General features: G+C 41.8%; 1 non-coding gene across 1 annotated transcript; it reads right to left on the bottom strand.

The window, feature by feature from the left end:
* Positions 1 to 253: 253 nt before the first annotated feature.
* LOC148037923 (U2 spliceosomal RNA) lies at positions 254 to 452 on the bottom strand. Its single transcript, XR_015690817.1, has one exon. It is a non-coding gene; the product is annotated as a U2 spliceosomal RNA (small nuclear RNA).
* Between the last annotated feature and the right edge of the window lie 21,869 nt (positions 453 to 22,321).

The following is a 22,321-nucleotide window of genomic DNA, read 5'->3' as shown; positions in this document are numbered from 1 at the left end:
GATTTTGAAGCCACTATGCATTATTTGCAGTTTTGTTGTCTTGATTCTTTTGACTCTCAATCGTTTTCTTATGTTAAACTTATTTTTCCCTTGGTTGCTTCTATCTTTCGAGCAAAAATCTTTTACATTTGTTTTTAGATCATGCTTTCTTTTAATAAAATGTACTCGAATATTTTTAAAAGTTTTTTAAAAATATTTGCTACTACCGCGCCCACGGCATTAGAGCAATCCTTTGCTAGATTTGCGAGGGGTGGGAGGGCGCACCCAACACTCCGAGGTAGTGCAATACGGAGGCGACGCGCGCAGCCCCGGGCAGCAAGCTGCCGGGTGGGGCTGCCCCCGTGAGAAAAATTAGATTAATATCGCAGTGACCCGATGGGTCACGTATCAGATATTAAACTGATAAGAACAGATACTACACTTGATCTTAGCCAAAAGGCCGAGAAAGGTATGAGTTGCTGGATCCTCCCCTGCTTCCTTTTATACCCTACCCTCCTTCCTCCTCCCACCTCTAACCTTCTTGCTCTCTAGCTGGCTGACGACCACTGCCGTCCCTACGGGAGGGAAAGCACGCATTCATTGCACTAATCTAACGCTCCCAGTCCCATCACCACAACCAAGCGCCCCCCCCACCCCCGTCAGCACTATCTCTCACACTTGATAGAATCAAGCAATTGATATTGCTAATTGAACGAAAGGACTCCAAATTGTAATCCCCTCATTGCAAACCTATGACAGGAGGCTGCTTTGCATACTATTAAGGGCTTAATAGTATTAGCCTTCTTGCAGCTAACAAGTCTAGGCATATATGGTTGCAAGCTGATATTTTATGTACCTCACTATTCGCAAATCTTAAGGGCACTAGCTGCGTCTCCTTATCCTCAGTAGGGAAAATATTGCAAAGTAAGGACTCCACCTGCATCTTTAGGCAAGAATTTTATGCTTCAGTGATGATCTATATCCAACAAAGAAATGTGGCCTCTGTAACTAGGATAGCCTGCAAAATTTTGAGCCTGATGTAAAAAAGGCCAAGTAGAAAATATTTTGGTATTGCAGTTTGTGAGACTTATCTACTGCTGTAGGAACAATTGCCTACCCTTCTTAGGTACAAGAATTTAGTACTATAAGCATGAATATTTGCGTGAACAACTATATACGATTAAGTGTGAATAGCTCCATGAACAACTACATGATATTAAGCACAAGCCCATATACAGTACTACAAGACAACACTTGAGAACTATGTCAACTACAAGCACATGCCCATATAAGGTGTTGCATAGGACAACAATCTAGAACTCTAGAACGACATGATCTGCATGCTCTACGTGGACTCCAAGAACTCTGATATGCTTCGACTCCAAAATTCATGATTTCCATGAACTGCATGATCTACATGAACGTGATTTGCGTGAACATGAATTGCATGAAATCTAGAATAGCATGAACAATAGAAATGCATGAACATGAACTCCAAAACTGAATTGCCTGAACTCTAGAACTGCGTAAACATGAAGTCTAGAAGGAAACTGGGTAGATTGGATAATGTGCACTATAGGATAACAACACTCCAAAATTGCCATGTAAGCTCAGAACTACATGAACTAAGCTCTAAAACTGCATTAATAGTGCTCCAAAACTCTCGGGAATCCACCTTATAGAACATGTAAGATACAATGTGAGTTCAAAAGAAAGGGTATTTATTATATTTAGTAAAATTCAAAGGATTATATTTACATAAGGGGTTTTTAAATTACAATTTGAATAAAATCTGCAAGTTTATAAAGTAAAAGGGGCTATTTTAAGGCCTTATAGCATTAAAGAAAGTGTATTTCTTAATATCCTTTGAACACATGTTATATAGATGATTTCTTATAAGTGGACCTACTAGGCCGCAGAACTATAATATAAGCTCAAAATTGCATGACTTAAGTTCTAGAACTGCTCAAGTCTACATAAACTAAGCTCCAAAATTGTGTTAACAATGCTCTAGAAATGTATGAACTAAGCTTCAAAATTGCTTAATTAATAGGTTAGAAGACATTGCATGCTAGCATGTCAGAAGGTGCTACAAGGCAATGAGATAGAAGATGATGTAATATTATGTATCGTGTTGAAGACCACTTGTCACTTGTTCCTGGAGAGCTAAGTTTCTCAATTACGGATTATTCTAGGCCATCTTCTATTGAGAACCACATTGGACCCTACCATCTTCCATTGTCGAATTAGGTTGGTAGTTCCCAAACGGATTGCCAAATCATAAGCTACATGTAGACTTAGTAAGGAGTTTGCAACTAGGTTGCAACTCAAGGCCTTGTAGAAAAAGGTTTGAAAACACATTCTTGTTTTCAAAACATGCATATATGTAATGATTTTTCAATTGAAAAAATACTTAATTGTGGTTGCAATCTTGAGGGGTTCACCCTAGGTATATTTTACAAAGCTATGTCTAATTGAGCATGGAAACAATTAGGATCTGGTAGTGGTAGGAGAGCATGTAAATGCACTCATAGTAGATGTATCATTGGAGACTACAAGTTGGCTAGTAAGCTCTTTGATAGACATCTACAAGTTCATCCTAGAAAGCCAAGTTTGTAAAACTTTTAAACTATATAAATGTATCTTTTGTTCTAGTAAGATCAGTTCTTCGGTGACATGACAAAGAGAGTGATATTTATGTACCTACCTCCCTTCCCTTCTCACACACACACACACACACACACACACACACACTCTCTCTCTCTCTCTCTCTCTCTCTCTCTCTCTCTCTCTCTCTCTCTCTCTCTCTCTCTCTCTCTTTCAATACCTTCACCATTAACTACACCATGAACCCATCACGAAACCTCAACTTACTTCTTGTAAATTATTATAATATTACAACTAGGTTAGTAATATGGTTTCTTATTGACATCTTGTCATGCTAGACTTGATACACACACACACACACACACACCCACACACCCACATTACCAATATTAGATTAATTATAAATGGGCATCTTATCCATCAAATACATATCTCTATGTGTGCGTATGAGCGCGTGCGTGTGTGTGTGTGTGTGTGTGTGCGCGCGCGCGCGCGAGCGCACGTGCGTGGCGCATGCACGTCCATACAAGTGCATGTGTGTAGAGAAGAATCTCTTTGTTTAGAGTTTACAAACATGAAAAACTAGTAATAGTTTGTTTTTAGATAGGATTAGCATAGATATCTAGGTGTGATCATACATAAAGTCACCAGTTGTTGGCATACATAATCATTGTTTGAGGAGATAATTTGCGATTGTGATGTGCTTTCTTAATTGCAAGACCAATAAGTCCCAAGGTAATAATACATTTGTCCTTACATATGGTTCTTACTTATAATGTTATGGTTGTTACATAAGTCATTGTTGTTGTTATGCCAAGAACATCTTGTAAAGCCATTATCTCAATAATATTATTTATATTTATGCAATTGTGCTAAATTGATGTAATAACGTAACCCTAAATTGGAAGTGGCACCATGGATTTGCATAAGACCTACAATTAAGTTTTCATAACATAAATGTGAGACACTATCATGTTGTGAGCTTGTTTAGATAATGACATAGCACTTCTCTCATTGTAGCAATATGTGATCTCATGAGCTCTATGATTTTGTGTTGCTTGATATAACCTTTTCCTTTCTTGAGGGACTAGGATCTTGCTCGAGTAAGAACTTGCCAGTAAATTTAATTTGTGTAGCTTCATGTTTCCAACAATAATGATGGACATCCTTGGAATATGTAGGCATAAAAAACTATTCCATAGAGTGTAATATGCCTTCTATAATTAATGTGGTGTACACACATGAAATTATAATCTAACAACAAATTCTATCCCCTCGTAGATACATATACTTGATTTCAATGAATTTGCCTTTAAGAGTGAACAAAGCATGTTTTTGAAGAATCATATGGTCCTAGATTCAATATTTAGAGTCTCCATATCCCCCCCACTCATCCCCATCCCCATCCCCATCCCACACCCCCTTCATAGATCTCCTAAGAGCCCCTTGGACCACCACCAAAGTGTGCTTTTAGAGATTTTGGAATTAAAAAACCCCTAATGTGGATTTTACATATGGTGCATTTATAAATCCCTTTTGTTTTTGGAAATTTGTAAGTCAACATAATAAAAATACCCTTTCTTTTGAACTCATGTGGTACACTACATGCTCCATAAAGTCCCCCCCTCCCCCTAGGTTATACTAGGATCAAATTAGTGTCTTATGAGTCTATCTACCACCAATAACAGTAGCATTAGGCAGAAGAAAGACTTTATAAAGGCTTATGGGGAGGGTGAGGGGGGAGGGTTGGTGTGCGAAATGGCCGAAATCCTTTGAAGGCATGCCCCAATGTCACATGATGTGTCCTCCCACCTCATCATCTAGCCTGATTCCCTTCCTTGGCCATATTGGCTGGGGGGTGTGAAATGGTTGCAATCCTTTGACAGTGTGCCCCCAATGTCACATGACGTGGCGTCCCATCCTCATCATCTAGCCTCACCCCCTTCCCCAGCCACATTAGCGTCCCCCCCTGAGATCAGATACAATGCCCCTCCACACCATGCATTATACATGTGTATGTGTGTGTGTGTGTGTGTGTGTGCATGTGTTCTTGAGCTCACATCACGAATCTTGGAGCTACCAGCTTGCTTGAAGGAGGAGGCTATTCATTTGGGCATCAAGGGGATCAAAGGCATGTCGGCTAGGTGAGAGATAGCCATTTGTGCTTGCTTGAAATGCTTGAAGCAATAAGCAATCTCTGGGACTTGTCGATTGAGCATGAGCTCCCTCTATATTTTGGTTTCATTTCCCGGACCAACAGATTTAAACTTGAGCACTTTCGTCCCTCAAATTGCGCAACGAAGTAAGGGTTTCATCCCCAAACCGGAGCTTGAGATAGGTAAGAGATTTTGGGGTTTTAATATTCGCAATAAGTAAGTATTTTGATTTTTTAATGATTAGTCAAGTAGGAAAAATCATTTCAGTATTTGGGTTTTGATTTTTGTTGCATTTAGAGTAGGATAGGATCGAGAAGTCGAAATGAAACGAAAAGCTTTAGTGTTGTTGTTGAAAAACAGGCCCAAACATAGCACATAATGAGAAAACATGGAGAAAAAGAGCGCTTAGATGTGTTAAAAAAGGGCCCAAATGGGGCACAAAAGAGAGAGTAGTCTCCACCATCTTTATCAATGGAATATGCACTGAAGATCTCTATAAGGTCTAGAACCTTGAAAGGGGCAACCACATGCGTTGAATGTTCAGTTCCAATTAGCCGAGATAAGGGAAAGAGTACTTGCCAGAACTAGGAGCTAGCGGAGATGAAGATGGAGCTAGTGAGACTACAAGAGATGATGAAGAGACCAACACGTCCACAGATCCAATGTGTGTATTGTGGTGGAAACCACCTACCAACTAAGTGTCAGAACCCTAGGTCCAGACCACGTTTCCAATTGCAGTAGGTTCGGCCATGATGCCATGCATTGCAAACTGGCAAGGAGACTCCCATACTCGCAACCTTACAACGAGCCTTACATAGGGAATAAGCCACCAAATTTGCTCAGGAGGGGAGCCCCATTGGCTCTCTCGGTACCTAATGATGCTAAACGAGCCATTCCTAGGATGGAGATAAATCCCACATGCATACCCTGACTACCTAGACCTTTTATAACCCATCCACTGATTGAGCGACACTCCACTCCACTATGGAGGAGCCAAATGAACCCTTACGTCTCGTACGACTAAGAGGGCAATCCAATCCTCATGGATTATCAACCAGTACTATTGGTGATGGCATTATAGGTAGAGGTAGAGGCAGAGGCTTAGGAGGGCAGACCCAAGAGCTAATCTCATGTTGAACTTGCAGTTATCCAGGACACATCTCCTCATGCTACCTTGAAAGGGAACAATCCAATCAAGAGAAGGTTGATTTTAGATGCACTGAGTGTGGAATCATATGTCTCTTTTTCGATTGCCCAGGATAAAAACCATTCTCTAGTTTGGCAATCGTGCTATCAGCCCCATTGGGGTTTTTTGGTGTCAAAACACTTGATGGTAAGGCCACACCCATTCGTTGCATGTCATGACCCGAGCCTAGACAAAGTAGACCGGCATATCATTGCCAGGGCCTAGCAACTAAGATATAGCCTCAATTAGAAAGAAAATTCATACGCGAAGGAGAAAGAAAACTGACGTAAAGGTCACACTCAAAACCGAGAGTGCCACAACATTTCTTGCTGTGGAAATAAGGTCACAGACACAGAGGCAAAGAAATACACTCCAAAGACTGTTGCGAAGGGAAGTGTTAAGGTAGGGGAGTACCCTAACCCAAGGCACCAACTACAAGCTATAGAAAAAGTGAAGGACGTGGGTGAAAGAAGCCTAGGAACACCTGAAGGATGTTGAGTCCAACTTGAAGGACAAGATTGATGATCTCTCAAGCATAGGCACACCAGTTTCGCGTCCACAACCAAAATCGAGAAACACAATTGCACCATAAGCAGTGCCGCTAGTAACCACTTCAGTGATTCTAAACTTAGGAGACATGCTTAGGTAGGATCCGACGCTATGGTAAGAATTGAAGCAATGGGTGGAAGGATCAATAGAGGAAGTTGCTATTGACTTGCACGAGCATGGTGTTGTGACGCAGATATCGAGTTTGACACTGCAGTGCCCAAGTCCTTGCATGTTAATGCTTTCTTAGAAGGCACCAAAATGCATGCAATCTTACTAGTCCTAGCTCTAGGCGATACCATGAGAAAGGAAATCATAGATACAGGGATAGGAGTTAGTGTGCTTAGCCACACATAGTGCCAGGTTGCTTGGGATAAGCCGCTTGTCGAGAATGCTAGATTTAATGTCACACTAGCTAACAGAATGAAAGTAAAGCCATTCGAAGTACTAAAGAATTGGCCATTGAAGATTGCGGGAGTCCAGTTCTCCATAGACTTCATAGTCATGAAAGGAGTAGACTATAACATTCTGTTAGGCCGACCCTAGATCCATAACACACGAGTCATAGAAGACTGGGGCAATAGTTTGATCTTCCTAGGAAATCGAATAGAAGTGGTAAGGGTAGAGATTAATACTTGGAAGACTACACTAATTTACTTAGATGCCATCTCAACCATGCTGAAGGGTGATGCACAAGTTAGAAAATTGCACAAACGCTGCTCACCAAGTATATCCCTTGTCTTGAGGATGAGTGAGATTGGATGCATGTGCTAGCCACGATCGATCTGCCATTCTCGAATAATGAGGAGTAGGAGCAAGCCGCTAAGGGAATTGGTAAGCCTAGTTACATGCCCTTAGTACTATTCCACGTACCAAACAACAAGCGAGAACTCCTTGAGATCTTAGAGCATTTGACGAACAAGCTGGCTGGCAATCCAATAGCCAATCTCAAGCGGCTCAAGGATCTCTTGGATGAACCCAAGTGGCAGTGGACTAAGGTGCATGACCTGAACTGAATATACAATTGGGCCTTATTCACCGATGAAAAGGAAATACCATATCAAGACTTAGGAGACTTAGAGTAGTCGGGTGAGGATAGTTCTAAATGACGATACGAGGATTGCTACTCCTTCAACTGACAAGAGTGAAGGAGAGATCTATATGATATAATACAACACTGAGGACATGTAATTGAGCAAATATTGGCAGACTCCAAATGGTAAAAAATATCACTTTTAGAATTGAGAGAGGAGTCATGTGCATGAATTGCGATCGCACTTGACTGGAGCATATAGGAGCAATTGACTATGAGCAAGCAGGCTTGGTGCAATTGAGTGCCGCACCATTATTTAGGACAAATTCACCTTTGAGCTATGACTGCTAAGAGAGACCCCCTCTTCTAGCAAAGATGAAGAGTTTGATTCTGAGTCGAAAGTAAGCTCAAATAGAGATCCTAAAATACCTCAATCGCCTAAGACTAGATGCACCAAAGGAGACTTACCAGTCCACCTAAGGTGCCGAAGGTTGAAGGAAGAACAAAAGAAACAGCCTAAGGAACTGCAAGAAGCTAGGGAACAAAGAAAGTTGCAAGACCTGACAAAACGATTCATGAAGTTTAAGAAAGGCAGTAGGGTAGTGAACTTGCTAGGAGGCCAAACAACAAGAGCAAGCGAGTGAACCAATAGAAGGGCCAACCAAAGTCATGGAGGTTACTCTAGCTAAGGGCTCTTCAAGAGAGATGGGATAGAAAGGAATGACATCTTCAAATTTTAGAAAAATGGAAAAACTACAAAGTTGAAGACCACTTGTCACTTATTTGTGGAGAGCTAAGTTTCTCAATTATATATTATTCCAGGCCATCTTCTATTGAGAACCACATTGGACCCTACCCTCTTCCATTGTTGAATTAGGTTGGTAGTTCCCAAATGGATTGCCAAATCATAAGCTATATGTAGACTTAGCAAGGAGTTTGCAACTAGGTTGCAACTCAAGGCCTTGTAGAAAAAGGTTTGAAAACATATTCTTGTTTTCGAAACATGCATATATGTAATGATTTTTCAATTGAAAAAATACTTAATTGTGGTTGCAATCTTGAGAGGTTCACCCTAGGAATATTTTACAAAGCTATGTCTAATTGAGCATGGAAATAATTAGGATCTGCTAGTGGTAGGAGAGCATGTAAATGCACTCATATTAGATGTATCATTTGAGACTACAAGTTGGCTAGTAAGCTCTTTGATAGACATCTACAAGTTCATCCTAGCAACCCAAGTTTGAAAAACTTTTAAACTATACAAATGTATGTTTTGTTCTAGTAAGATGAGTTCTTTGGTGACATGACAAAGAGAGTGATATTTATGTACCTACCTCCCTTTCCCACACACACACACACACACACACACACACACACACACACACACACACTCTCTCTCTCTCTCTCTCTCTCTCTCTCTCTCTCTCTCTCTCTCTCAATACCTTCACCATTAACTACACCATGAACGCGTCACGAACCCTCAACTCACTTCTTGTAAATTATTATTATATTACAACTAGGTTGGTAATATGGTTGCTTATTGCCACCTTCTCATGTTAGACTTCACACACACACACACACACACGCATTACTAGTATTAGATAAATTATAAATGGGCAACTTATCCATCACATACATATCTCTATGTGTGCATTTGTGTGTGTGTGTGTAGAGAAGAATCTCTTTGTTTAGAGTTTACAAACATGAAGAACTAGCATTAGGAAAAAAACGAACTCACAAATGGGCATTTTAGCCCCCTCCTCTCTCCTCCTTAAAATAAGGAAAAGAGGAGAGAAGAATAGTAAAATAATCCTCTTCTCTCTTCACTTGTGCAATCTTATTTTGCATTTCTTATATTATCTATAAAGATATACTTAGATTCCTTCTCTCTCCTCATTCAAGAAGTATTTTTCAACCAAATTTTATATTAAAAGAGGAGTTAGTTACGGGAGTGTGGTGCTTCGTTTTCAATGAAAAATGATTAGTACATACAAGGTAATTGATTTTTAAATCTAGAACAAGGAAAATAAAATTTTAGAAGTTCCTTTTAAGATAATTTGGGGATTTTTTAATATTCTGAAAATGTTTTTGGAGGTAAAATAGAAATGTCTAAAATACGAAAAGTCTTGGACATCGCTACTCTTTGAGCTATTTTTCCCCATATCTATACTCTCTCGTGGCTCTATTGTGACCTCTTCTCTGTTTTTATGCAACCTTCATTAACAGAGTGAATTGCTTACACCCTCCTTTTTCTTGGCACCTTTGTGTGCTTCTTTGTGCATCTCCACTCTACCTCCTGTGATAACCAAATAGACTCCCCGTTTCTATTAATAGTAAAATGAATATAGGAAAGAAGGAGCTAATACTGAGGTAGAGATTGAATATGCCCCATTATTCAAAAGAACCTAGTGTACCAGTGTCAACCCTCAAGTTTTGTAGAGTTATAGGCAAATGGGATTGAAACATGTGGATTTGTGGGTTGATGGAGTAATCTACCCCGTTGACCCCTTAAACAATAGACCTCTAACTTTCTCGTGAATCACAAATTTGCTGAAGTATGTGTGCGAGGGTGAAAATGGGTTGCTCAGTTACACTAGGCAGCTCAATGATCAAGTATTCAAAGTATTTACAACTTGCCAAGCAACCATAAAAAATTGCCATGATGTGGTCGCTGCATATCAACTTCATATACAACAGCTCATAGGATAAGTGGTACAATTGAATGATACTATAATTCAACAAAACAATCAAATTATTTCAATGTAGGACACTATCCATGACATTGGTATCTCATATGAGGGGCAAAGGTACAATTGGACAACCTGAGAAAGATCAACAATAAGCTAACACAGGAGCACAAAAAAAAGAAGAAGCCAATCAATGAGCTAATTGTGAATAGCAGGTAGTGGAAGCAATGTATCAAAACACGTAAGATAGCTCAAAAAGAGAACCTAGGTGAGGGTGAGATTGGATCATGTATTAGCATATTGTAGAAGGCAAGTACATTAGAAAACACTTTGAGCAATCCTAAGTTTAAGGCTGTGAAGGAAAAGATGATTGAGTGCACATTAAAAGATGTGTCAAATGAGTTCTCAGTTGTGGATGCATAATATATTTGTGACAGGGCCAGTATTAGCACGACGACTTACTCAAAGATATTCAAAGGTGTGAAGGCTAGGTTTGTGAAGAGAAATAGAATCGTGCCTCTTCCTCAACCTTCAAAGTTAATAGAGGCCCGATGACAACTTAATACAAAGGTTTTGGAGCTAATAAGAGATCCTCATGCATGTTCAATGTGTTGAAACACTAAAGGTTGAGACAAAAGATGCATATGAGGTGAAGTTCACCGAACTCAACAATTACTATTTAGATTTGTACAAGGTGTAGTTGGCAATGGTAGAGTACTACAATATGTCTATTAAGGAATGTAATGGTAAATTACAGTTTGTTATAAAATTAGATGAAAGTGAGGTCGTCAAAGGAGTAAATGTAACATTCCCCCCCCCCCCCCCCCGTTGACTCCCATACTATCCCCCCCATACGAACTGCCCCCCTTTAATTTTTTTCAATTTTTTTAAATCTCTCCCTCTCTCTCCCCCAGCCATGTTGAGATATCGAGCTCCACTCGTGATACGCCAGGGTGACCGTTGTATATTTATGTCACCGACTTGTCAGTTGCAGACGCGGTTGGTACACCGCCCATGAATAATAGCTACATGATAGCTATCCTTATCTACTCTAGTTCGTGGCTCAGTTAGTATGCCACCTTAGTTAGTTGAGTTTGGTTTGAGACCCATATATAGGGTTCTTCTATTTCTTTGTACTTGAGTTCTTTTGGCTTACACAACTAAGAAGAGGAAAACTGTTTTCAGCCTCCACCCTTGTGTGTCTTCCCCCATTGTGCAAGCAAGAAAGCTTCAAGCGAGACTCCTTCCTTCTCTCCCACAATCTTGACATGGTATCAGAGCCTTGTTCGTGGTAAGGAGCTCAAGAAAGCAAGCCAAGCTCGCGGTGGTCTGGTAAGAGGAGCAGTGTTGCTTTCATTTCCTGTTTTGGGAGCAGATCTCTGCAGGTAGCACAGCCGGAAATTGCAGGAGTGCATTGTCTCAGGTTGAGACGCCCTTCGCGGTGAAGCAAGAGGGCAGTATATGCTGCGGGAAAGGGCTTTAGCCCTTGGCGACCTTGTTTTTTTTATTTGAGGCCATTTCGGGGCCTGTTTTGCAGACGGAAGTTTTCTGCACGCACTCAGGAAAAGGCTCAGTTTTATGCTGTGCGACCACTGTTCTACAGGTTGGTGAAAAGTTACTGTAGAAATTGCATCGTATGCTTGTGCGCAGAGACATTGGGAGTTTCAGAATCATCCTTGGTTCCTGTTTATGCAAAATCGTCACTAGGAAGTGACTGTGTGGTCAAATACCACTTTCGCCAGTTTTGCAGATTTGCCCTTGTGAGGGTGAAGCTGTGTTTTTTGCAGTGACAGAATTTCTTGCAGTATTCTGTAATGGCGTCTGATTCTCTTTCACAGATTGTCACTGAAAAGCTTGACAAGAACAACTTCCAGGCATGGAAGTTTAGAATGACGAATTTCCTTATGGGAAAAGGATATTGGGAATTTGTTGCAGGAAATGAAGAAGAACCAGTTCTTCCTGATGTTCCCAATCAACAACAAATGCAGGCATTTAAAACATGGCATGAGAGAGCCAGGAAAGTTATGTATTGGCTGTCTATCAGTATTTCAGACTCTATGATTGTGCATATTCAGGATGCAAGTACGCCAAAGGAGGCATGGGATACTTTGTCAAAAATGTATAGCACAAATACGCAAGCCAGGAAAATGCAGCTCAAGCAAGAGTTGCATAATGTGCAAAGAGAAAGTATGAGCATCAACGACTACCACATGAAGGTGAAGAAGATTGCAGATGCACTTGCTTCCATTGGGTCGCCAGTGGAAGATGATGATTTAGTTTCCGTGACCTTGAATGGTCTAGGAAAGGATTATGCACAGTTTCGGACATCCATTTCAGTTCGTGAAAGATTTCTTGATTTTGAGGAGTTGATTGCTCTTCTAATTTCTGAGGAACAGAGAAATGGTGGTGCATCTTCTTCAGGAGGAACATCAAAAGAAGCTGTCTTCTACTCAAATGCTGGAAGAGGTAGAGGCAGAGGTAGAGGAGGCCGATTTGGAGGCCGTGGCAGAAATCAGAATATGCAGCAAACTCAAGAAAACCAGTCCTATGGAGGAGGACGTGGTAACTCTAGAGGCAGGGGGAGCCAAAGAGGTCGTGGTGGATGGCAAAGAGGCCAAAATGCAAACAGTAATGTTGAATGCTACTACTGTGGTAAAATGGGTCATATGGCTAAAGACTGCTATAAAAAGCAGAATGACATCATGAATGGAAAACTGCAACAAGGGAATTATGCATCTTCTAGTAGACAGGGTGATGACAGAAATGAGCATTTGTTCATGGTGCAGCACATGAACAATTCTATGACAAGTGCAGAAGAAAGCAATGATGTATGGTATGTTGACTCAGGTGCATCAAACCACATGACAGGTCATGCAGAATGGATGGAGGATGCAAGGAAAATGGAAAAACCAGGATTTGTGGAGACTGGTGATGATACTGCACATCCTATTGTGCAGATTGGAAAAATTCCCTTGTCTATGCAGGGTGGGAAAAAGAAATACCTGTCCGATGTATTTCATGTCCCGAATATCACCAAGAATCTGGTTTCAGTTGGTCAAATGGTTGAACAGGGCTTGCAGGTCAGATTTAATCCTCATGGATGCTTTGTTGAGGATATGAAAAATAAAGGTCGCTTGATAGCAAAAGGAAAGAAGAAGGGCAGAATGTTTACATTGGATGCAGACATGTCTGAATTGAGTGCAGCAATGTTTGCACATGGGACCGGTGTAGTTGCAGATATTGATATCTGGCATAAACGCATTGGTCATGTTAATGTACAGCGACTTAAATCAATGCAGGCCCAAAATATTGTTGCAGGATTGCCCAAATTCAAGGTTGCAGAAATGCATAAGGTATGTGAAGCCTGTCAGTTTGGAAAACAGGCAAGGAAACCATTTCCTAGACATGTTCAAGAGAGTGAGAAGCCATTGGAATTAATTCACTCTGATGTGTGGACAACTAAAGCTGCATCTCTTGGAGGCTGTCATTATTTTGTCAGTTTTATTGATGACTATAGCAGAAAAGTTTGGGTGTATTTTATGAAAAAGAAAAGTGAAGTTTTTGGGCATTTCAAAACTCTTAAAGCTATGGTTGAAAAAGAAACAGGCTTGCAGATAAAATGCCTAAGGTCAGATGGAGGGGGAGAGTACCTCTCAAATGAGTTTGCAAAGTTCTTGCAGGAGCATGGCATAAAGCAGCAATATTCATGCAGTTATACCCCACAACAAAATGGAATTGCAGAAAGGAAAAACATGCATATTGGAGAGGTATCTCGTGCCATGCTCAATGAAAAAGACTTGCCAGATTTTTATTGGGCTGAAGCAGTTGCTACAGCAGTCTACATAATGAACAGGACTCCCACTGCAGCAATACATGGAATGACTCCAGAGGAGAGGTATACTGGTAGGAAACCAAATATTTCTCATTTGAAAATTTTTGGTTGCATTGCCTATGTACATGTGCCAGATGAGCTGAGATCCAAGTTGGATCCAAAAGCTGAGAAGTGCATCTTTATTGGTTACTCTCTGCAGCAAAAAGGGTATAGATGCTATAACCCTTCTACTCGTAAGTTTACAGTGAGCAGAGATGTTGTTTTTGATGAGATGAGTAGCTGGTATAAACTAGTAAATGTGATTGATGATGAAGATGCACAAAATGGTAATGCTACACAGAATTCACAGCAGCAGTCACAAAATATTAGTGGACCTGGAGCGTCCTCTAGCAGTGGTTCACATTCTTCGCCATGGACAGGCAGATTGAGATCAGGAGAATCTTCTCAAAGCAATGCAGATAGTGGTATGCAGGTATCACGAAAAGGAAAAGAGAAGGTTGATCAGCCCATGTTTGATGTGAATGCAGGTCACTCTTATGTGGATGGTGAATCCAGTGGCTCAGAACAGAGCATTGATGATGAGTTGGGTATTCCTTCTATTGTTACACCTGGAGTAAGGAAGACCAGGGATGTTTTGAGAGCACCTGGGAGTGAACCTACTTTGCGCAGGTCTACAAGAGCTAGGTATCCTGTGGATAGGCTGAAATATGATGGATTTACAGCCATTCACTATGCATATATGGTCAAAGTGATACAGGAACTAAAACCCACATCTTTTGAGCAAGCCATGGAAAAAGAAAAATGGGAGAAAGCCATGGATGAAGAAATGGATGCCTTGGAAGCAAATGCTACATGGGAGTTAGTACCTTTGCCTAAAGGTAAGAATGCAATTGGCTGTAAGTGGGTTTATAAGGTGAAGCACAATGCTGATGGTTCTGTGAACAGATACAAGGCAAGATTAGTAGTCAAGGGGTATGCACAAACATATGGCATTGACTATGAAGAAACATTTAGTCCGGTTGCAAGGATGGCAACCGTAAGAGCAGTCATTGCTATGGCTGCATCAAAGGGATGGTCTTTACATCAGATGGATGTAAAGAATGCCTTCTTGCATGGTGATTTGCAAGAAGAGGTCTATATGGAGCAGCCACCAGGTTATGTGCATGCTGTTCATCCTGAGTTTGTTTGCAGGTTGAAGAAAGCCTTGTATGGCTTGAAGCAAGCACCTAGAGCATGGTCTGACAAGATAGGACAGTATCTTGTCACTATTGGCTTTCAGATTTCCAAGGCAGATTTATCACTTTATGTGAGAAAAACAGAGAAAGATATTATGTTGCTTGTCATTTATGTTGATGATTTGATTATGACAGGTGATAGTGATGAAGATATCCTTCATGTGAAAATGCTATTGAAGCAGAAGTTTGAGATGAAGGATTTGGGAGAGCTGCGTTATTTCTTGGGCATTGAGGTGATTAGATCACCAAGTGGGATACAGCTCTTGCAGAGGCAGTATGGATTGGACATGCTGTCCAAATATGGGATGACAGGCTGTAAGCCTATTTCAGTTCCTTTGGAGCAAAATGTGAAGCTGAGCACAGATGCAGGTGAGCTTCTAGAAGACCCTACTATGTACAGACGCATAGTAGGAAGTTTGATTTATATGACTATTACCAGGCCAGATTTGAGCTATGATGTTGGATTGGTAAGTCAGTTTATGCAGGCTCCAAGGAAACCACATTTGGATGCGGCTAGACGCATACTTAGGTATGTGAAGTCCACATTGCAGTATGGACTATTTTATGAGACTGGGGTTCAGATACAGTTGCATGGATACACTGATGCTGATTGGGCTGGTAGTATTTCTGATAGACGATCTACCAGTGGATATGTATTCTCTTTTGGGAGTGCTGCAGTCACTTGGAGCAGCAAGAAACAGCCTACAGTTGCCTTGTCGAGCACAGAGGCTGAGTACAGGGGTGCAGCAATGGCTGCATGTGAGGTAGCTTGGTTGCATAAGCTACTTTATGATATGCATCAGTCTACAGATGGGCCAATTGTCATTTATTGTGACAACATGAGTAGTATACACTTGGCAAATAACCCAGTCTATCATGCTAGAACAAAGCACATTGAGGTGCATTATCACTATGTGCGAGAGAGATGTGCATGGCGAAGAGAGAGAGAGAGAGAGAGAGAGAGAGAGAGAAAGAGAGAGAGGGGGGGTGAAGTGTGGAAGATGGGTGTGGCAGTCCCCCAGGTGGCGAGAGTCACCGCCTTGCCACTCCCCCTCCCTCCTTATAAAGCTTTCCTCCTCCCTTGTCCAGCGAAACTGCGCCCCCTCCTCTCGACATCAGACAGAAGTCCCCCCTCAACCTCAGAGCTATGAGACCTATGCACTAGCCAACTGTGACACCACCCTACGCCATGACGACAACATTCCCCCTCCTCCATCCTGGTGATCACGCCCCCCTGGGCTTCCGTCGGGAAAATTCTCCCCCCCTCCTGGAGAGAAACCTTCCCCCCTTTTCCGCTAGCAAATTTGCGCCCCCGTGGAACCCCCCTTTTTGGCTAGCAAGCTGCGCCTCGTGATCAGAGTGGAAGAGGGCGAGAAGTAGAAGGAGAGAAGGAGAAAGAAGGAGGGAGAGAGAGAAGAGGAGGAAGAGGGAGAGAAGTAGAAGGAGAGAAGAGAAGGAGAAGAGGTAGAAGAGGAAGAGGAGGAAGAGGAAGAGAAGAGGGAGAGAAGAGAGAAGAAGTAGAAGAAGAAGAGGAGGAGGGGTGAGAAAGAAGGAGAGAAGAAGTGGAGGAGAGAGAAGGAAGGAGAAGAGGAGGAAAAGAAGAAGGAAAGGAAGAGAGGAAGAGGGAGAGAAGTAGAAGGAGAGAAGGAGAAAGAAGGAGGGAGAGAGAGAAGAGGAAGAAGAGGGAGAGAAGTAGGAGAGAAGAAAAGGAGAAGAGGAGGAAAAGAAAAAGGAAAGGAAGAGAGGAAGAGGGAAAGAAGTAGAAGGAGAGAAGGAGAAAGAAGAAGGGAGAGAGAGAAGAGGAGGAAGAGGGAGAGAAGATGTAATGTGTCCACCTGTTATCTTCAGGACACGTCTTAGCAGTCCATCAGAAAGGATGTCTAGAAAGCTCCGCCCGGCACTCCCATGGAATGTTACGGGGTTTGCGATCTAGGACTTTCCGCGTCTGCCACGTAGTGGAAGTATTCCGACCATTCCCACTTAGGACCGACCTGAATTAGGGTGCAACTAGCGTCGAACCCGAGCGAACTACTTTACGCAGAAATGCCACATCTGAAGCGGATTCACGCTGCACTTGGTTCAAGGAGAATGGGAAACGAGAGGGATGCGAAGCTCAACCTCTTTGCCATAAGGCATAGTCCCATTCCGTTCCCCTAAAACAGCATAAATCGGGATCATTTATAACTTAGACTCTAGGTCAGCGCCCTTTTTCTATTCGTATCCTTTGAGACGATCTTCTCGCTATCCATCAAGATTGAGAAAAGTTCCCGGCCAACCGAGACTACCCATCCATAGGATGGACCCATGGCCACATCCACCGCACTTTCCTCAGGTTGTTTTAGTTATCCAATTACCTACCACATTTAGTTGGACATGCATCAAACAACTTCCTTAATTAGTTCGTTAGGCACCGGTTCCTTCACGTAATCATAGCACTTGACATAGAAAAGCAATATCAAACAAGTTCCTTTTCAATAGGTTATGATATTTATCTTTGAAATACATAAAGTCTAGCACGTAGGCTTATCCATAATCCGCCCGAAGGCTATCCAGCAATCCACAAGGATTACTAATCCAAGATTCCGCCCGTAGACTAGTATGCCGGCCTCGAGATCCAATCCCGAGTCACGTTGGCCTCTTGTGTAGGGCCCGGAAGGCGAGGGATTTATGGCCAGAGCCCCCTCTGGCACCCAAGCGTCCTCCTGCTCCAAGTAGCGCTCAACGGAGAGACCTCTCGCAGTGGGTTCGGTCCACCTTCCCGGCGCAGTTAACAACCTCCTTGGTTAGGGTCAGGTAGGCAGTCGGGGGTAACTGAAGCTATCTCTCCCTTCAGGCCTTCAACCTGAAGCATTAGATATCTTTTCATCCTTTAATTCTTTGAGCAAACAAAGCAAAAGAGTGCTCTTAAAACTGTTATAAGCACAATCATTTCCATTGGTTGTTAATTTTTGGCCAACTGCTAAGGAGTGAATCCTTCTTTCTGAATGCATCCAACACTCGATCCGGGATCAATTGCGACTTGGCAAGATTCCCAAGGGTTTGTTTGTTAACCCTATATCCTTGGGTTAGGGCCGTACCCTATTAACCTGACTTAATCAAAATCTTAAGTTCTATTAGAAGTGAATATGTTATTCCAATTCATTGATTGGTCTTTTGCTTCCAAGCAAATATCTAATCCCTGAATCTTGGTCACTCTACCCAAGAAAGGTATTATATCAGAACAATTATTCATCCTCTTACAAGATAAACTTGCGTAAGAATATGCCAATCTCATTCCGAGGAATTGGCCATTCTCTTGTGATCAAATCACAAGATCATGCGACTCTGCAACTTGTTGCACAAGTGTCGCATCAACTATGGGACTATTCTACCCATCAACGGTGTCTTCTAATCACGGTATCATGATTAGATATAACAATCTATTCCTGATTGTATTAGGCCGACATTGTCGGTCCTACGATTTTGAGTTTCATCGTTTTAGTAAGAGATTCTTAGGAAAAACCCTAGATCACTTCTTGCAAGTATGTTCCAATGTCCCTACATTCCATGAATGTGGACAAGTCTTTAGGGTACAGGAGTTTCAGCTTTGGTAATACGAGCGACTAGGTAATGTCCTCAACGTGCTTACCCTAGTTAGCTCTTTGGGATATGTTGCATTGAATTAACCCCTTCCTAAACGAGTACCTCACGGTTTTAGGTGTTTAGGTTAAACCAATTTAACTTGTCTATTCTTGAAGATAATTACGCTACCATTTCTGTAACCACATGATTCATTGTCTATGTATAAGTTGATTTACAAACCCTAACTTTTCGGGTTAAGATCAAAGCATAGGTTAATTTATAGCATAATTCCAATTGATCATCCTATAACATGCACACAAGTTTCATGCTACTAAGCTTTAGGATTTTATGTTTTAACATGCAGCCTTTTTCTACTTTCTTTTCCGAATGAATTTGTCGTATGCTGAACTTACACACCCTTTCGTTGATTTAAGTTTTTAGGCCACTTGCCTAGAGTTAAATCTTCTTCATGCAGCCCTAGCAATTTTCTATAGTTGCTAGTAACTTTCTTTAAGAATCATTTCGAAAAGATGCTCAATAATGCGATATGCGGCTTATTCCTTCCATGCTTAATCGAAGTGTACTATCATAATTATGTTTTGTAAAAATGGACATTAATTAATCTAATTTCATTCCTTTGCAATGCATAAAAACGACTTGCTAGAAATGCATAGAAATCTTATGCCCACTTTAATTTTGTTCGTTTTATTGAAAAATACTAATGATCGAATCCCTCAATTGTGATCTATTAGCCAAAGTATTTTCATTCGAAAAACAAGCATCCTTATTCCTCAAATGATCCATGCATAATTGAAATATTACGACGTTAATCAAATTTAGGAAGAAGAACCTGGACTTGTGGTGAAATGTCCCCATGGATGTTAGGAGACGATCCTCCTGCAGTTATGCCTTGTGCTTTCTTAGGAGCCATCGTGAATGCGGCCTTTTCGTCTTGGACGTAGATTTATGATCTTGGACGATCTTCTTCAAACGCGAAACTCCCTTTGTGACTGATTACACTGTCTTTCAGAGTCGGCTTTAGAAGGCTTTATAGGTTTTTTCCTCCTTAAATTTGGCTAAAGGGGAACTTGTGGGGAACCTAAGGGGAAAAAGGGTGTTTGTGAAGGCCAATAGCAAAGGGGTTCTAAGGGACCCTGAGGTGAAGGTGAACCCTTATGTAAGAACGTGAGGGGGGGGGGGGGGGGGAAACTTAATGGGCTTATAAAAGCTTGGATGGAACAACATGGAAAAGGGGCTTTGAAGGAGGTCCACAAGAAAGGATTAAGGGCCTTTGAATTCCGGGGGTGGGAAAAACCCATGGGAATGGGGTTTAAATCCCTGGGGGGGGAGAGTTTTACGATCTTTCAAGAGTAAGGCTTATTAAAGCCACGGGAAGGGGGCTTAAAGGCCTTTTACAAGCTCGGATGGGACCCCATGGGAAAAAGGGGGGAAACAAGGGGTGTAAAAGACCTTCTAAAGGAAGGCTTTAAGGAGGCCACATGAAGGGGGGCTTAGCTCCTCCCCTTAGAAGCTTCCAAGAAGTTTCTTGGAAGCTTCTGGGGTTTTAGTAACCACGTGGGGAGAAAAATAAGGGGATGATTATTGAAGAAATGATGGCAGCCAGGAGACAGACCGATTCAGCGTCTCGGGACGGCATATGCGAATTCAGGCGGCGGTTCTAGACTGCAGCGCGAAGTTCCCTCCTCCTTCTGGCCAGCCTTATGCCCTTTCGCAATGGTAGCATCAGCAGTATCTTGGTCTCTCTCTTGACGACAGTGTGAGCAATGTGACGGCTCATCCCCTTCTACTCTCCTCCCACAGCTTATATAGCTGAGGGGAGAGGATCCTCCCTCTCCCACGCGGCATCATGTATGCCTTCGTCCCCTCCATGGCATCCAGCAGGGATGCTTAATCATCCCGCCTTCCCTCCCTCTCCCCCAGTATGACAGTCGGCTGGGGGAAGGAGGGAATAATTATTTTTTTTTTTCTTAATTCTAACAATGATCTCTTCCCAAGAGGGGATTTTTATGCGGGAGGAATGGGAAATTTTACATTCTCTCCCCCTTGGAGGAATCGAGATGTCCTCATCTCGAGATAAACTAGGGATATTGATGGTTGAGAGTGCTTTCATCTATCCACATGGCATCCTCCTCGGGATAATCTTTCCACTGGACGAGGCATTCTCTCAAGGTTCTGGATCTCAATTGTCTCTCCCTAACATCTAAGATCATATCACCAGGCCGTAGTTCAAGGACTCCTTGACTAGGCATTACAACTTGTTGGTCATCAAGTACATGGTTAGGATTAGATACATACTTCTTCAATAGGTTGATATGAAATACATTATGAACCTTTAGGTTCTCAGGGAGTTGCAGTTCATAAGCATTAGGTCCTAGGCACTTGAGGATATTGTATGGTCCACAATACCTTGGACTTAGCTTTTTGCATTTCCCTAAGGATAGAGAACTCTTCTTTGGACATATGTGAATGAAGACCATATCTCCTTCCTTGAAGATTCTATCTTGACGCTTCAAATTCGTGTATGTTTTCTGTCTATCCTTGGCGGTTTGGATGTCTTGTCTTATTGAATTTATTTGGTCATCCATCTCTTCCAACATCTGCCTTGAAGATTCAACCCTCAAGGTTGGATCTAAGAAGTTTAGGGGACTTCGATAGTCATGACCATACAATGCTTGGAAAGGAGTCATCTGAATGCTCTGTTGGTAAGAAGCATTGTAGGCAAATTCAACCAAAGGTAAGTATTGAATCCACCTTTTTGGTTCATGACAACAGTATGCCCTAAGCATATCCTCGATGATTTGATTGACTCGCTCTATTTGGCATCCATTTGGGGATGGTAAGCTGTGCTAAAACAGAGTTGAGTCCCAATGGCTTCAAAGATGGCTCTCCAGAAGTGTGATGTGAAGAGAGAATCACGATCATTAATGATTCTTTTGGGTAGTCCATGTACCTTTAATATCTCCTTGATAAACAATCTTGCAATGTCTGAGGCTTTATAGTTTGTCTTTACTGGAATAAGGTGTGCAACCTTAGTAAGCATGTCAACCACAACCATGATGGAGTTGTATCCTCCTTGAATTTGGGGTAGGCCAACCACAAAGTCCGTACTGATGAATTCCCATTTCATTTGGGGAATGCGAAGTGGTTGCAACTTCCTTGGAATTTTGACATGTTCGGCTTTGATACGTTGACAAGACAAACACTCAGTGACATATTTGAGCACGCCACCTTTAAGCCTCTCCCAATAGTAGCTCTTCCTAACTGCATTGAGAGTCTTGGCATAGCCAGGATGTCCTAAGAAAGGGGAATCATGAGCTTCCCACAATATCTTCTGCTTAAGTGACTGGCTCGTCGGTATACATACTCTAGTCCTATAGTAGACAAGTCCACTATTGATAGAGAATTCATGATACTTAGCCTGCAGCATTTGGTCCTGATCCTTGATAGAGATCTCCCTTAGCATCTTTTGATAGGCTGG

This window comes from Lygodium microphyllum, chromosome 4 (genome assembly GCF_053477565.2).
Source record: "Lygodium microphyllum isolate KBCC chromosome 4, Lygodium_microphyllum_v1.1.10, whole genome shotgun sequence".
Taxonomy (NCBI): Eukaryota; Viridiplantae; Streptophyta; class Polypodiopsida; order Schizaeales; family Lygodiaceae; genus Lygodium; species Lygodium microphyllum.
The sequence above is the reverse complement of the archived record's forward strand: the minus strand, read 5'-3'. Positions and strand labels throughout refer to the sequence as shown.